We start from the raw sequence: 17,982 nt of genomic DNA, 5'->3' as shown, positions 1-17,982 counted from the left end.
CTCTCCCCAACTATCCAGAGCAAGAAGCAACACAGATCAGTGTGCCTCGGTGACGGTCTGTTTGGCTAACTGTTGACCAAGGACTTGGCACACGTTCTAAACCTCTGTGTTCAGCCTTTTTTTTAAACTTCCAGTCCCGTCCGTGTACCACCGCCTCCCCCCCCCCCTCGGTCTCTGAGGGTGTCAACATAAAATCAATTTTAAATTCTTGGGTACCTCCCAGGTTGAAGTCACATTTCAACTTCAAGACACTGGGGGTGGGGAGTTGTGTCAGTCAGAGCAGGAATAATTCCTTTAGTTTTACATCATGGAGGCTTCATTTGAAACAGGTCGTGTCTGCCCCTTTTTAGAAATGGGTAGGCACATCAACCACATGGCTTTGAATGAAACTCGGATGAGCTGGCTCACATATATTTTACGAAATTATTCCCCATCCTTCTCCAGCTTTTAACTGGTACTAAATAAGCATGCAAAATCCTAAATGTAAAGAATCTGGATGTTAGACACAGCTGGGATTCCTGACACCTCAAAGTTATGTCTGGAGGGAATGTAGCCTTATGGTCCTTTCATTAGATGAAGCTGAGAAGGTCATTTTTGGCACTTGGCACTCCTCCCAAACCCCTTGGCAGTGTCATCCATATCATTTGATCACTCAGTTGCTAGGGCAGCATCTCTGGCCCTGTAGAGGCCACAGTTCTGCTACCCTTACTGTAACGTAGTGAGCTTTACTCAGTCTGCCTTCCTCTCTCCAGGGGCAGCTAGCTTCCTCCTCTCCTCTAAACGCCAGATACACCATGAGGAGCACTGGCAGCTTTTTTCCTGGCCATGCCACCCAACACAAGCCAGGATTTAAAGAGCCCTTCTGGAGCAGAGATCTGCACAGGGTGGGCACAGGGTTTCTTTAGCAGGAACCTCACATTGCTGAGGCAATACAGTGTTGTGGTTTTTGTTTTGTGTATTTTGTTGGTCAGTCCTAGGCTGCTTGAACTCTGGGCCTGTGTGCTGTCTCTGAGCTTTTGTGCACAAGGTTAGCACTCTACCAGTTTGAGCCACAGGCCCACTTCTGGCTTTTTGTGGTTAACTGTAGATAAGTGTCTTATAGACATTTCTGCTCAGGCTGGTTTCGAACCATAATCCCTGAGTAGCTAGGATTATAGGTGTGAGCTACCAGTGCTAGGCTAATATAATGGATTTTAACAAAGAAATGTTTATTCCCATGTAGGTTAGCATTGAAAGCAAAAAACTGTCTTTTTTACCACACGCAGGAAATGGTTTTCATAGATGTAACCCACAGCTGGGCCATCAGTGAACCACAACACAATTTCTCTTTAATAAATGGAAGATTTTTACATATTGCATCACTGACCACCAAAAAGAGTTCTCATCTCTAAAGCAAGTGAAAATGGCTAAGCAGAGCTTCCTCCTTTAGTCTGCCAGGCAGGGGTGGCCAATGCAGTTTTTTCATACAGAAAAGCAGACTGTTCTCCAAGGTTCCTGGCATACCTCTGTATTGCTGATTGATAGATGAACCCTTGAACAAATTCCATTTCTTTGCATTCTGAGCCCCCTTAAGACCAGGTGTTTTTTTGTAATCATAGGTCACAATGAAAAACGTGTGATTACAGGTCATAACCAAAATGTCTAACAGAGGTGTTTAGTGATTGCTGGCTGATCCTACTAGATGTAGACTGGGAGATAAGTCGTAATGCTAAAACCGTTCAAATGTGACTAACTGAAGACCCACTAAAGAGGTACAGACCATTCAGCTCTTTGGCCTGTCCTTATATATTAGGCATGTGCTCTGGGAAATTGGGCACACTCCCTGTTGATAGGGAGGCCTTTGACCTGTGACTCCCAATTCTGAAGCCAGAGCATAGCCTGTGGGAGTTTGTGACTAACACCCTCTCCCAGAGGACCAGAGGCTTTGTGGCTCCTTCCTGTCATTTGAGAGATGCTGCTAGCAAGACCATCGTTCTCACAGCCCAGATGCAGGAAGGAGGCTCTGAACTGAAGAACAGTGATTGTCTCATTTGAATGACTCACGCAAAAGATGGGGGCAGCTACACAAATCCCAGAACCAAACTCAAACCATGACCTTAGTCATGCTAAAGAAGAGCTTTCCTGTAGGAATGAAGATCGTGCAAACAGCCCAAATATAAACTACTAAGTTTATTTGCATTTTGAAAGAATGCTGGGAATTCTTATGACCAATTAGTTCTTATTTCCAGAGAATACTTTTTAAAATAGCTTTACTGAGATGTAATTAACAAAGAAGTTCATCCACTACATGTTGGGTTGGGAGCACCTCTCAAGAGTGTGTGTCTAGTAAGGGCAAAGACTTGTGTCCAAACCCCAGCACTCTCCCTCACTCCCCTCCCCTACTGCAACGAGAGAGTCTGAGAGGAGAGAAGAGGGGAGAGAGGGGAGAGAGGGGAGAAAGGGGAGGGAGGGAGGGAAAGAGAGGGAGAGAGACAGGCAGGCAGGCAGACAGACAGACAGACATTATTTGGCTAAAGCATATAGCCAATAGTTTTTATTTTTATTTACTTATTAATTTATTTTGTTGGTCCTGGGGCTTAAACTCTGGTCCTAGGCACTGTCCCTCAGCTCTTCAGCTCAAGGCGAGCACTCTACCACTTGAGCCACAGCGCCACTTTTGGTTTTCTGGTGGTTTATTGGAGATAAAAGTGTCATGGACTTTCCTTGCCTATGCTGGCTTTGAACCATGATCCTCAGATCTGAGCCTTTTGAGTAGTTAGAATTACAGGCGTGAGCCACTGATCTCAGCCCAACGGTTTTTATTATATTATCACTAATTTTAGAACTATTTGTAAACCCTAACAAAACTCCTTATACTCATTAGCAGTCCCTCAGGATTCCCTCAGCAACCATTAATCTACTTTCTGCTTCACTATTTATTTTTACTCTGGACAAGTTAATTTCTCTGAGTCTCAAGTTACTAATTGGTAAAAAGAGCAATAATTTGAAGGATGATAATCTGTGGCATGCCTCCGGTGTGCTGGACCAGGCTGGGCACTGGGGACAGAGGCACAGACTTCTTCTTGTTTAATTCATTCATAAGAGACAGATATGCAAATAAGCACAAACATTACAAGAAAACAGCACACAGGAAGCATAGTAGAGCAGAAGAATGTGAAATGGGTAAGGCTGTAGAAGGATAAGAAGGAATTTGCTGGAAGGACAAGCTGGAATAGACAGACTGGGACAGAGAAATCCAGAAAGAGGAAGTAGTACCTGTGATGTTTGTGAATGCATTTAGTACAATGCCTGGTACAGAGGAGAAAACAATTTTCCCAGCTGTCCCCCTTGAAAAGATGATGCTCTGTAGAACACAGGTTTTTTTGTTTGTTTGTTTGTTTTTGTAATTGCTGCTTGGGAGAGAGTGAAGGAAGAGGTGACATTGTCACCTCTCAGTATATCACCTTTATAGTAATAATAATAAAAAAAAAACCAAAAAACTTTAAAAAATGGCTACTGTTCGGAAAAATTTGCTGTTTTACCTTTTTCTAATGATGGCCCCTTTGGCAGCAAGGTACATTTTAAATTTTGCCTTCTTTCTCTCACAAACTTGATGTTAAGACATTTCCAAGGTAAGTTGGATCCCTTTAAATTTAGAATGGCTTCTTTGCCTGTAGATTGGACTGCAAGTTGGGTTTGTCTGTTAAATTTCAGCTTCTTTGAAGGTATCTGGGAGTCCTTCAGCATACAATTTCTGGACTTTCTGTGTGTATAAATGTGTGCTGGTTTGTCAGTACTAGGTCTTTAACTCAGGGCTGGGGTGGTGCTTTAGCGCTTGTTTTTTTTGTTTGTTTTTTTGTCGGTCGTGGGGCTTGAACTCTGGGCCTGGGCGCTGTCCCTCAGCTCTTCAGCTCAAGGTAAGCGCTCCACCACTTGAGCTACAGCACCACTTCCGGTTTTCTGGTGGTTTATTGGAGATAACTTGAATGTATTATACCTCTATTTCCAGCTTTTTTTTTTTTAGTGGTTAATTGGAGATAAGAGCATCACAGACTTTTCTGCTCAGCTGGCTTTGAACCATGATCCTCAGATCTCAGCCTCTTGAGTAGCTAGGATTATAAGGCATGAGCCACTAACACCTGGCCAATCTCTGGCCTTTTTTCTTTTTCTTTTTTGTCTGTCATGGGGCCTGAACTCTGGGCCTGGGCACTGTCCCTCAGCTCTTCAGCTCAAGGCTAGCACTCTACCATTTGAGCCACAGCGCCACTTCCGGCTTTTTCTGCTTATGTGGTGCTGAGGAATTGAACCCAGGGCCTCATGCATGCAAGGCAACCACTGAGCCACCTTCCCAACCCCCTCTGACCTTTTCTTGAAGAACATTCACTCTGACTACTGTCACCAGTCTCAAGGCTTACGATTCTATTTGTACGCCTATAAACACCCAGATAAGTCTTTCCTTTTGCCATTCAAGCCATTCCTTCTGCCTAGACTACCTTCCTCCTAGATCTCACTGAGCATGCTAACCTCCCATGAGTCTTTACTGAAATCTTCATTGCTCATTGACGTCAGCACTGACCATCCTATCTAATGCCACAAACTTTTCCCTTCCCTATGTTCCAGACCCTCCACCTTCCTCATACTTAGCAAGAGCTGACAGAGCATGTCATTTATTTCTCATGCATATTGTTTGCTGTCTCTCTGCTGGAATGGAATCTCCTTTAGGGCTGGAACCATCTGGTTTTTGTTTTGTTTTTGCAATGCTGGGGATAGAATCTAGGGCCTCATGCATGTGAGGTAAGTGCTTTGCCACTCTATTGTATCGCCAACCCTCCATGTGTTTTGTTCATTGACATAACCCAAATACCTGGCACAGTATCTGCCATCTGTACAATAAATACTTGTTAAGAAAATGTATAGCCAGGCTCTGGTGGCTCATGACTGCAATCTTAGCTACTGAGGAGGCTGAGATCTGAGGACTGCGGTTCAAAGCCAGCTGGCTCAGCAAAGTCCGTGAGACTCTCTCTCTTTTTTTTTTTTTTTTTTTTTTTTTTTTTTTTGAGTCCGGTCGTGGGGCCTGAACTCTGGGCCTGGGCACTGTCCCTCAGCTCTTCAGCTCAAGGCTAGCACTCTACCACTTGAGCCACAGCGCCACTTCCAGCTTTTTTCTTATGTGGTGCTGAGGAATCGAACCCAGGGCCTTGAGCATGCAAGGCAAGTGCTCTACCACTGAGCCACCTTCCCAGCCCTCCGTAAGACTCTTATGTTCAATTCACCACCAGAAGTGGCTCTGTGGCTCAAGTGGTGAAAGTGCTAGCCTTGAGCAAAAAAGGTCAGGGACAGTGCCCAGGCACTGAATTCAAGCCCCATGACTGACAAAACAAATCAACAAACAAAAAACAAACCAAACCAAAACTAAACAAAAATGTATAGCGCCCAGTGCCAATTGTTCATGCCAGTAATCCTAGTTACTCATAAGGCTGTGATCTGAAGATCTCAGTTCAAAACCAACCTGGGGAAGGAAAGTCTGATGAACTCCCTGATTAATCAACAAAAACTGGACTGAAGACATGGCTCAAGTGGTAGCGTGCCAGTCATAAGTGAAAAAGCCAAGCAACAACATAAGCCTCATTCCTGGAACACAATAGGAAACAAAAAAGAAAAAAAGAAAAAGAATGGATCTTGGAAAAGATTAACTTTGTACATCATAAAGCAATTCCCCTAAGTGATACACACTGAAGTAACAATTTTACATTGGCTAGTGTCTCATTTGCTATCCCTCCTTAGCGAGGTTTCTACAGGGAGTTGAACACTTTATAGGAAGCAGAGGAAATACATTTGCTGATTGCAATAGTCAACGAACATATTTTGAATGGCTGGCAGCAGCCTGGAATTTGTCCTTAGGCTGGCCTGGGCACCATTCCCTGGAGGCCTGTGGAATGCTCTACAATCCTGTCATAAATTGTACTCTGAGACAGGGTGAAGGCATCTCAACTGACATATAAAGGACAGAATTAAGAGGAAGACTGAATCAGTCACTGCCCTTTTTTTTCTCATGATAACAGAATGTACAGGGGAGAGAGAGGCAGATAGATATGGAAAATGGAACTGTAACAACCATGTAAAAATGGAACTCTAACAACCAAGGTAACACACACACACACACACACACACACACACACACACACACACCCCTCCCCCGAGACATCATACAGGGGAGAGAGAGGCAGATAGATATGGAAAATGGAACTGTAACAACCATGTAAAAATGGAACTCTAACAACCAAGGTAACACACACACACACACACACACACACACACACACACACACACACACACACACACACACACACACACACACACACACACACACACACACACACACACACACACACACACACACACACACACACACACACACACACCCCTCCCCCGAGACATCATAGCTTTTCCTCTTGTTAATGTCTACAACATGACATTGCTTGTTGTTTGGCAGGGGACAGGAGCTAGTATTTTATTTTGTTTTGCTTTTGTTTCAGTGCTGGGGATAGAACACAGGGCCTCAATTGGGATAGGCAAGCACTTTGCCACAGAGCTCCAACTCCAGCCTCAGGGGACTAGCTTTAACATCATATATACTGCTATGCTATTGAACCAGAAGCCATGCCTGGATTCAGCCTGGAGGCTAAAAACCAACATTGGATGGATGCAATTGGAACACTTAGCTAACTCAATACTCAGCCAACTGAACCCTTTCTTGTCAGAAATGCCAGAAAGAATTAACCAGGACTACAGATTTGCTACAGGCCGCAAGCTGAAGTGAAGAAAGATGACTACCCCCTCAGCTGTCATGGCCTGCTGAATGAGTCAAGGTAAGAAAATTATATACACACACTGATTCTTTTATTCCATGGGGAATCTGAGCTGTGTGTTCAGTGGAACAGGTAAGATAGTTACTAGCAGCTAGAAAGAGTCACAAACAGGAATTTTTCACTGCTTGGGGATCTTGGTGGCCTGGTTATAACCTCAGGGATATAAAGAAGATCCTAAGAACTTTCAAAGAGAGGGAGACATGAGGTCATTCACAAAGATCCATGACTTCCAAATGACTTCAGGCTTACCGTCAGCAACACTGGAATCTGATAGTGAGTGAAGCAATTGTTTTGCCATTCTGAAGAGAAATTCCCTTCTACAGGCAGCAGCAAAAACACTCACAAAGTAAGAAGACCACATGGAAGGTCAAGAGAATATAGAATGAAGACCTGAGCAGGACAGAGGCTGTAGATGGGATATGGGGGATGGAGGGAGGGAAAGAAAAGAGCTCATAGATTACAGAAGATAATCTGGCTTGTGACTCAGTGGGAGATGCTTGTCTTGGGCTTGATCCCCAGTACTTAAAGAAAAATCCTCCCAATCTCTGTCTCCTGAGTAGCTAGAGTAGCCTCCTGAGTAGCCAATGCCTGGCTCCAAGTACGTTATCTTAAATATAGACAAAAATACCAAAGGAAACAGCTACAAGTGTTAAGTGATTGCCTCTGAAAGCTTAACCCAGAATTGGGTCAAGAGACCACATGGTTTGACTGTGTGGTAAATTCTGACTTATCAAACTATGCACCTGTATGACTTTCATTAAAAAAAAATCACTGAAAGCCAATCTGGGTTAATTTTAATGTTCCAGGAAAAGATGAGAGAATGGGATTTCCTGGGGTGTGTACAGTCTGCCTTTGACCTTCCTAATTTTTTTTTTTTTTTTTTTTTTTTTGTCGGTCGTGGGGCTTGAACTCTGGGCCTGGGCGCTGTCCCTCAGCTCTTCAGCTCAAGGCAAGCGCTCTACCACTTGAGCTACAGCGCCACTTCCGGTTTTCTGGTGGTTTATTGGAGATAGGAGTCTCACGGTTTCTCCTGCCCGGGCTGGCTTTGAACCGCGATCCTCAGATCTCAGCCTCCTGAGTAGCTAGGATTACAGGCGTGAGCCACCAGCGCCCAGCTGACCTTCCTAATTTTAATTTGTTTAACATATATATGTTTATATATGTTATATATGTGATAACACACACATATTTGTTGTTGTTGGTTGTGGTAGCTGTAAGTCTTGAACTCCAGGTCTGGGTGCTGTCCCCTGAGTTTTTCTGCTCAAGGCTCTACCACTCTGAGCCACAGTGCCTTTTCTGGTTTTCTGGTGGTTAATTGAAGATAAAGAGTCTCACTTTGGACTTCCCTTCCTGGGCTGGCATTAAACTGTGATCTTCAGATCTAAGCCTCCAGAGTAGCTATGATTATAAGCATGAGCAACCAGTGTCCAGCTAACTTATTTCTTTACTGTTTATTCTTTTTTTGTGTGTGCCAATCCTGGGGCTTGATCTCAGGGCCTGGGTAGTGCACTGTCCCTCTGCCTTTTTGCTCAAGGCTAGCACTCTACCACTTTTGAGCTACAGTGCTACTTCCGGTAGTTAATTGGAGATGAGAGTCTCTAATTTCCCACCTAGCTGGTTTTGAATGGTGATTCTCAGATCTCAGCCTCCCAAGTAGCTAGGATTATATCATGTAGGTCTGTTTATCCTTAATAAATAGGGCCTTTTCCCTAACCCCACGAATCAGACTTTGGGAGCAGGACTCCAGGATCTACACTTCGCTAGGGGTACACTAAAGTTTGTGGGCCATTTTAGAGCAAGTCCCTGATTTCTCAAAAAAATTATCTAAACATTATGGTTTGGAGATAAGCTATCCTAAAATTTAGTCTAAGTTGTGGATTCAAGTTGGGTCAAATGAGCTTTATTATTAAAAGCTAGCATGAAGATGATTTTCAAAGACAAACAATGTATACATTTAGGACAGAGGTGAGGCTAAGATGGGGTAGTCTGTTGTCTACATCTGTTTTTTTATCTCTCTTTAGGCAAAAATCACTTAACTTGGCACTTTCTCTACTGGAAAACCTGATGAAATGAACTGTGTCGGACGAAGTACACTGTTGAAATGCTGAAGAGGAATGAAAAGCTAGAACATTCTCCTAGCATCTAGCACACAAGGTTTTACAGAACCACATTTACTTGTGCGCTGCTAACCAGACTAGGAAGAATGTATACATCTCTTCAGACCCTCACTTGACAATCAAGTCCCACTGTTCATCTCCAAGTACACTGGGTCCAAGTAGTACAATTTTGCTATTATTCTGCAGGCTGTCTCTTAGGCAGAAGCTCCTTATGACGAAATGAAGCAAATTCCAGCTACTAAATAAAACACAAAGTGAGCTTTATTCATCAGGACTACTTCAATAGGCTCTGGGACTTAGTCCATGACTATTCGGGACAGGCCTCCCCTGCCATTGGCACTGTTCCACCTGCTGTTGTTGGCATCAGGAGCTGATGGCCCAAAGCTTAGAAGGAGCAGTAAAGTACCACCAGCCTTCACACCTGCCCAGTTTCAACTGGGCTAAATTCAGTTTGTACCCTTGCCCAGGATGCATGCATCCACAAGGGGAGAAGGATAAGCAATCATTCCAGTTTTTTCCAGGCTCCCTACCCCCTGCTCTTCCAAGAACTGAAATTTACATACTGAAACATACAGATTCAGATACTATTTAGTTTTCTAGTAGTTTTAGTAAATGCAGACTCCGGTGCAACTCATACAGTCAAATATAAAATATTTCCATCCTGGAAAGTTCCCTTCCCAATTTCCCACTCCTGGCGGTGACTATTCTGACCCCTACTTCATCGTTTTGCCTTGTTTTGCACTATGTATAGACAGAATATATGGTACCGATACTGTGTGTCTGTTTTTTTTTTTCACGCAGACCGGTGTTTCTGAGACTCAGTGTGTTATGAGAATCAGCGGACTGTTCCGTGTTATTTCACCACACTCTGTTTATCCATCCGCCTACCCCTGGACACCTGGGCTGTTTGCAGTTTTATACTGTCATGAGCAAAACATGCTTGCATAAAGGCACATGTTTTCTTTTTGGATGAAAACCTAGAAGCAGAATTACTGGTTATACAATGAGTACATGTTTAACTTTACAAAAAAAAATAATAGAAGTCCCAACAATTCTCCAAAGCTGTGAACGCCCATGATTTACACCCCAGTCTGGTTGTTTCACATCCTTACAAGCATTTGTTGCCACCATTCTTTCAGCCTATTTTGGAGTGCATAAAATGAGACTTTTAGTGATTTTCATTTTAATTTTCTTGATGTTTCTTAATGATCAATACCCTTTTCATGTATTGATTTGCATACCTTTTCTATGACAAGTCTGTCAATTTTTTTTTTTGCCATTCAGGCACTGGTGGCTCACACCTATAATAGTAGCTACTCAGGAGGCTGAGATCTGAGGATGGAGGTTCGAATCCAGCCTGGACAAATCTAAAAGACTTTTATCTCCAATTAACCAGCAATAAGTTAGAAGTGGAAGGATATGTGGCTCAAGTGGTAGAGTACCATTCTTGAGCAAAACAAGGCTAGCGCTCTACCACTTGAGTCACAGCACCATTTCTAGCTTTTTCTGTTTATGTGGTACTGAGGAACTGAACCCAGGGCTTCATGTGTGCTAGTCAAATACTCTACCACTAAGCCATATTCCCAGCCCATGTAAATATACACTGTAAATAGTTCCTTTCTATCTATGGATTGCCTATTCATTTTCTTAATGACTTTTTTTCTTTTTTTTTTTTTTTTTTTTGTCGGTCGTGGGGCTTGAACTCTGGGCCTGGGCGCTGTCCCTCAGCTCTTCAGCTCAAGGAAAGCGCTCTACCACTTGAGCTACAGCGCCACTTCCATGACTTTTTTTCTTGTGTATGTGTGTCTGTCTTGAACTGGGCTTAAACTCTGGGCTTGGGCACTGTCCTTGAACCTCTCAGTGCTCAAGCATAGAATGCTCAGAGCATTCTATGACTTGAACCACAGAGCCATTTCTGGCTTTTTCTAATTAGTTTATTGGAGATAAGAGTCTCTGGACTTTCCTGACCTGGCTGGCTTTAAACAGTGATCCTCAGATCTTAGCCTCCTTAGTAGTTAGGATTATAGATATGAGCCATTGGCGCCTAGTGACTTTTTTTTGGGGGGGGGGTGTTCTGGTATTGGGGCTTGAACTCAGGGCCTGGGTGCTGCTGTCCTTAGAACAGAGATACTGACAACTCTGGAGCCTCCTTCAAATGATAGATTATCACTTGATTTAAAGAAGACTGTTTTTGTCTGGTAAACTAAAGATAGGATTCACCTCCTTTGATAACATGCTGGGTTAATGTTTCTATACACAAGATTTATTTATTTTTTGATCCATATATTGAAATGTTGACATGGAATTCAAACCACTTATGTTCTTCTAGTCAAAGCAGTTTTTCTTTTGTCTTTCTGAGTCTGGCTTATTTCACTTTTTTTTTATTGTCAAGATGATGTACAGAGGGGTTACATAAGTAAGGTAATAAGTATGTTTCTTGTCAAACTTGTTACCCTTTCCCTCATTTTTCTCTTACTTTCTCTCCCAACCCGCACATATTGTCTTGTGTATGGCGCTGTTGTATTGGTTCCTCCCATGTCCTTTGTCTCACAATTCTATTGTTCCACTACCCTTCCCTAATTCAAATAAAAGTATATATCTTTTTTTTTTTGTTATTGTTACCATCCTGTAACTTGAACTCAGGCCTGGGCACTGTCCATGAGCTTCTTTTGCTCTACCAGTTGATCTACAGCGCTACTTTTGGCTTTTTCTCTTTATATGGTAATGAGGAATTGAACCCAGGGCTTCATGAATGCTAGGCAAGTACTCTACCACTAAGCTATATTCCTAGCCCCCAAAGCAGTTTCTTGCAAGAGCAATGGGTACAGAAATCCTTTAATAAAATGTCAGTCTCAGGATAAAAGGAACAGAAATAAAAATCTAGTTTGGGATGGGTATGCAGCTGTGTGGTAGAGTACTTGTCTAGCATGTGAGGCCCTGGACTTGATCCTCAGCACACCAAAAGGAGAAAAAAAGAAAAAAAGAATGGGTATGTGTTTGTGTGTGGGGAGTTTTATTAAGGCTCTATAATAATGAGATAGGCTAGACTGACATGAGAAAAATAAAAGGCAAACTGCACAATGGCTAGAGTTAATCATATGATTGCTCAAACAGTAAAAAAACAAAATCACCCAAGATACCCAAGACTGGCTTGGACCAATATGGCTCACTGAGATGATTCTTTAACTGTCCTTTGCTTTACTATAATGGCATATCTGTAGTATCAGCCTAGCAAAATTAACTACTCCCATCATGCATTAGACAACATATCCCCAAATCTCATAGGACAAAAAAATTCCTATTCTAGCAAAATTCTGACCCATTCCTGAAATACCTCACTTTTCCCTAGCTCTAACTCATGAATAATTCTGCCCTCTATTCAAATCTGTCCAGAAGATGCTCTCCAGAATTTTGTCTCCAGAATTTGGGGCAGTGGGTCTCCATCTCTCAAGAAGCCCACATTCCCTCTTGAATATGTCCTTCTGCTTGGAAATAAACTCCCAACTCTTCACTTTGTCTCTGGATTCTTTCTCAGACAGTGGCAAGAACCTGGAAACACTGAGTTGAGATTTTGATCAGTTCTGTAGCCTTCCCTAACCTTCACCAACTGGCAACATCATGAGGAAAAAAAAGAGTGACATCTTGCTTTGCGAATCAAGTTAAAAGTTCTAAATAAAAAGTATGTAAGACATAGAAGCCCCTTGGCAAACTCTATTTCTCTATCACACATGTTCTGTCTGCTTCCTGCTTCTCATTTGCTGAGTAAGAAGGAGTTAACTCATAAATTAGAGGAATGTTGTTTTAGCTCTACAGAAAGCTTTTAAAGATGGGGTCACTGCAGGGACCAGATTCTTCATTAACTCATTAACAAGATAGGTCACTGTGGCCTCAGGGTTCATTTATCAGCAGGAAAACCTCAGCTGGTAATGGCTGGTTGTTTCCTGCACATCTCAAAATGCAGAGTAGTGAAGTAGACTCCATTGTGAGTCTGTTTCCTGACTTGGAAGGAAAGAAAATATTTTCATGATGAGTATTCTTTTCTCAAGCTGGTGTTGCATTTGGCCCAAAAGCATAGTGGGCAAGTGCAGAACACTGCTTCCCCTATCCTCAGCACTTCCTAATGCTTTTTTTTCCTCCCTGGAATTATGTTCTAATGATGCTGTGTATCTCACTAGATTTAACCGTCAAGGCATCAGTTTTTGCTTGTTTGTTTTTGTCTGTCGTGGGGCCTGAACTCTGAACTGTCCCTGAGCTCTTCAGCTCAAGGCTAGCACTCTACCACTGAGCTACAGTGCACTTCTGGATTTTTCTGCTTATGTGGTGCTGAGGAATCAAACCCAGGGCCTCATGCATGCAATCACTGAGCCACCTTCCCAACCCCTAGGCACCAGTTTGTTTGTTTGTTTTTTGGGTCCGGTCGTGGGGCCTGAATTCTGGGCTGGGAGCTGTCCCTCAGCTCTTCAGCTCAAGGCTAGTGCTCTACCACTTGAGCCACAGCACCACTTCTGGCTTTTTTCTTTTTTGCTTATGTGGTGCTGAGGAATCGAACCCAGGACCTCAGGCATGCAAGGCCAGTGCTCTACCACTGAGCCACCTTCCCAGCCTAGGCACCAGTTTTTAAATGAATTTTATGTCAGAGTTAATAGGTGTAAAGGAGACAAGTTGCAGCAATAATTGCCTGCCCACCCACCTGCAGCCACTCATCATCAGCCTTAATCCTTGACCAGGACCTACAGTTCCTAGTCCAAAGTTATTAGTGAGCCTATGGAAACCCAACTCGTTTTGCTATAATGTCCAGAAAGACTTTTTTTTGGTAATGTTGCACCTGGCATCCACCTTGAGGAAAACTTTAAAGACTGGGCAATCACCATGCTGACAGGAGAAAATGAGAGCTTCTTTCCAAAATAAGGAATTGGTTGGATTATCAGAGAGCCTGCAGCACAACACCAAGGTAAACCTCTCCGTGGGTATGCTTGACATTGCTTTAGCAATTATGCACTTGGAAAGCTTCTTTGCAAATAGCAGGTTTCAGCAGGTTATTAGGGGGATGGGGGAGATGGAAAAAAAAATCTGAGCTAGCAATACTGACATCTTTTCCCAAGTCCAGCTGCAGCAAATGAGAGGCCAAGCTGCCCAGTCCCTTCCCCCGTCTTGCTTTTTCTTTACCACATTTCTGAGATTCTCTTTTCCTACAGTGTGGGTCTATGTCTGTGAAATAACTGACTAGAAGAATCAAAAGAAAATTCTCTTGAATCTGCTGTAGCCTCGGGCCCCTCTGAGCTTAACTTGCTTCTAGTCTCTTTTAGTTCTAAAACTCCAGTGGCAGTTTACTAATTCCATATAGAAATTAGTACTATACAATTAGTACTATACAAGTATATTGTATAGTACACACACTCCATGTTAAGTACTACAGAGAAGCACTTGATATCACAGGCTACCCCAGGGAGAGTTCCAATTGTTATCATGTCGCCAAAAATCCACTGTCAGACCCAATCATGGCATCTGCACTTTGCTAGAGGTCTTTATTATATTAACTATATTAACCATCTGTTTATATCTGTTTAAACTAGTGGATGTAGGGGCTGGAAAGTTGTAGAGCGCTTGCCTTGCATGAATGAGGCCCTGGGTTTGATTCTTCAGCACCACATAAGCAAAAAGAAAAAAGCCAGAAGTGGTGCTGTGGCTCAAGTAGCAGAGCGCTAGGCTTGAGCTGAAGAGCTGACAGTACCCAGGCCCAGAGTTCAGGCCCCACGACTGGACCCAAAAAACAAAAAAACAACAACAAAAAAAACCAAACTAGTGGATGTAGAGATGGGCAGTCTTTTCTACTTATTGGTTTTTGTTTTCTTTTGTGCCAGTCCTGTGGGGGCTTGAACTCAGGGCCTAGGCACTGTCCCTGAGCTTCTTTTGCTCAAGGCTAACACTCTATCACTTGAGCCATAATGCCATTTCTGGTTTTTTCTGTTTATGTGGTACTGAGGAGTGGAACCTAGGGCTTTGTGCATGCTAGGCAAGCAGTGTACCATTAAGCCACATTCCTAGTCGAAATGACCCTTCTTCTAACCTACAATTCTGCAGGTCTGCTGCAGTCAGGAGAGCAATCTCTCTGATAGAGTGATCTGGCTTTCTTGGGCGTAAACAAGTATATTTAAGGTGAGAACCATTCATGAACATATCCAGTTAGTACCAAATTCTGCTTGTTCTGGCATAAGACAGAGACTTAGTTGGTTCTTAGTTGGAAAAAGTCCCTGGGCTAACCTGACCCTACTGTATGACACAAACCATTTTAGAATATCACTCAGCAAGAAACCCTACACATTTTAGCTGGTTAGAAAACAAAATGTTCTCTTGTCTAGCAGCAGTTATTCTGTTGAAGTTTTGACCTCTATGACACCCTTATGGGATGGGTCTGGCTTAAAATTTTTTTTTTCAGGAAAGAAAAAAACAAAGGTGTTGCTCCAACTACATCATGCAAACAAGAAACTGTCCTAAGATGGAAAGGAAATTTAGAGCAAATACATGCACATGACAAACCTGCTTGGGCAATTCTAACAGTCGGAGGCCCCCACAGTGAATTCCTAACTTGATCATTAGCTCAAGTCTTTTCAAGCTTCCAAACAGCAAGTAAGTAATAAGCTTTGGAACTGTCTACACTGGCAAACCAAGCAAAACTCTCAAACGCAGTCTGATGAAGTAAAAAATGATCAATCTCCTGGCACTTAAACCTTGTCTCTTTCCTGCGTTGGTAAATCAGTTAACCAACCCAATTCTCAAGCTCAGTAAGTTCCAGTAAGGTTTATTTCAAAGGAAGCAAAGAAAAAAGGAATGGTTCAGTGGGTGATCTGAGAGTTGAGTAGACTGGGCTTCAGATGAGTATAGAGCATTTTATGTGGAATTCTTAAAAGGTTGCTTAATTATGACATTCCAAGAATATCTAGTAGGAAACAATTTCCCTCTTATTCCCAGATTAAAGCAGCACAAACAATTTTAGAGCTTGCAGTTTCTGCAATTATAGTAAAACAACAGGCTGAAATAAACTACAGTTAATTAAAACCCCAAAGATTAATTTCTTGGCTTCTGAATGAAGCTAACCTTCAGCAAATGCTGAAGCCAGTGAAAATCTTGCCCTGTCAGCACATACGAGGCTTTGGGAACCTGTGTGGTTTCTTTTTCATTGTTCTACAAACATATGATGGCTGCATGGCATTGTTTATGTACTAAATATAACTGGGCTGAACGTTTTTTTAAATATTAATTTTTTTGTTATGCATGTTAGGCTAAATGAGAAACAAAAAAATCAGGAATCAAATAGTTACTTGCTTTAGGAAATAAAAGAATGAGAAGTAGGCCCAGTAGAAAAGTATCTATAAAACACTGGTCCAATTTATACCAAATTACCATATAACTCCTCATATTCTGTTATTTCTCAGGAGTATACTCATGAGAGGGAAAACAACAGAAAAAAAAGGAAAGCAAAAAGACTACTCAAATCTTTAGACTGGGAATAGTAACTCCTGGGAAGAGCCAGAAGCCAACAGGATTTAGAAAGAAAATCCCCCAAAGCTATGACTTTGGTAATAGGAGATCAAGACCCTGTATTTTCCTATGACAGGTTTGAGGCCAACAATGTGTAAGCTAGATTGCAAGGAATGTAACTGAGTGAACTTATCATCTTGAAAAAGGTTCATCTTTTTAAGGCATAAGCTATCTATGATCCTAAAGCAGTCTCCAGCAACAGTTTGAGTAATCACTGACTGAACTGATGCTGCCTCAGGGGATCCTCAAGGGCTTTTCAGATGACGTCCAAAGGCTCCTAGGTCTCCACCTACTAGACAAGAAACCTGAGAAACAATGATCTAGGAGGGCAATGTGAGCAACAAGGAGTAATGGCTACACATTCAAAACGTATTTCCTGTGAGTACTTCTTAAATCCTGTTTTAAGGCCAGTGCTCTGTGTGTGTGTGTGTGTGTGTGTGTGTGTGTGTGTGTATGTGTGTGTGTGTCTGTGTGTGTGTGTGTGTCTGTGTGTGTGTCTGTGTCTGTGTGTCTGTGTCTGTGTGTTCGTGTGCTCTTGCAAACTGGGCTTGAACTCAGAATCTCCTGCTTTTGCTTGGCTTTTTCCACTGGCTGGACTCTACCACTTGAGCCACATCTCCAATGCATATAAGTATTAGCAACAGAAAAGTGGTAAAACTGTGCCTGGGTTCCTGGATTTTGACATAAAATCTGCAGGCTAATCTAAATGAAGTGGTCCAAGAACCAGACATATCTGCCTGTCAAAGTTCTGTAGGGCAAGTTTCTGCTGCACACAGAATTAGATGGACTGAAAGGAGGAAGGAAGCAACTATAAACTGTTTTGAGATAATCACTACTACTTATATTTTGATTTTCCAGTGTTCTAAACTTCTACTAAAAAAAAAAAGGGCAAAACTCCTTGCGATAATTTACCCAAATTTTGGAAATAACCATGCTATATATGCTGCTATTCTGAGGCAGCATTTTGTTAATAAAGACTTGGAAATTTTGTCAGCCAACAGGACATCCCTGACACATCATGAAAAATGATTTCACATTCCTTTGGGAAATGCAGAAAAATATCTCTCCTTCCATCTCACAACAAAGTAGCGGTGCCACAGTACATTCTGGGAGTACATGTGTAGTAGCAAGAGTCAGTGTTTCTTTATTAATATAGAAAAAATTATCCAAAAGACAAAACTAAAAAACCCGAAAGCAATAAAAATAAGATTTTACCATTTGAAAGGAAAATAGACTTAACAGTGGAGGTAGAGAAACTTGGCAGACTCCACCATTATCACATAATCAGTCTTATCAAAGGCATGTTGACATTGGAAGAAGGACCTTTCTGGTCCTTAACATTCAGTTTAGCCATGAGAAACCATAAGGCAAAACCAAGTGGAGACGTATTCTATAAAATACCTGGCCATTCTTCTTAAAAAGCATCAAAATCATGAAAACCAAACCAAACCAAAACAGACTGAGAAAATGTCACAGAG

At 42.2% G+C, this 17,982-nt stretch overlaps 1 protein-coding gene and 1 long non-coding RNA gene across 3 annotated transcripts in view; one reads left to right on the top strand and one right to left on the bottom strand.

The window, feature by feature from the left end:
- The window catches only part of LOC138825106 (craniofacial development protein 1), a 90,958-nt gene that overhangs the window by 15,622 nt on the left and 57,354 nt on the right, over positions 1 to 17,982 (bottom strand). The window lies entirely within an intron of this gene.
- Positions 6,593 to 9,735, top strand: LOC138825105 (uncharacterized). The gene is made up of 2 exons (XR_011371340.1): positions 6,593 to 6,848; positions 8,870 to 9,735. It is a non-coding gene; the product is annotated as an uncharacterized lncRNA (long non-coding RNA).

This window comes from Dipodomys merriami, unplaced genomic scaffold, assembly GCF_024711535.1.
Source record: "Dipodomys merriami isolate MVZ:Mamm:240054 unplaced genomic scaffold, mDipMer1.0.p SCAF_134, whole genome shotgun sequence".
Taxonomy (NCBI): domain Eukaryota; kingdom Metazoa; phylum Chordata; class Mammalia; order Rodentia; family Heteromyidae; genus Dipodomys; species Dipodomys merriami.
The sequence above is the reverse complement of the archived record's forward strand: the minus strand, read 5'-3'. Positions and strand labels throughout refer to the sequence as shown.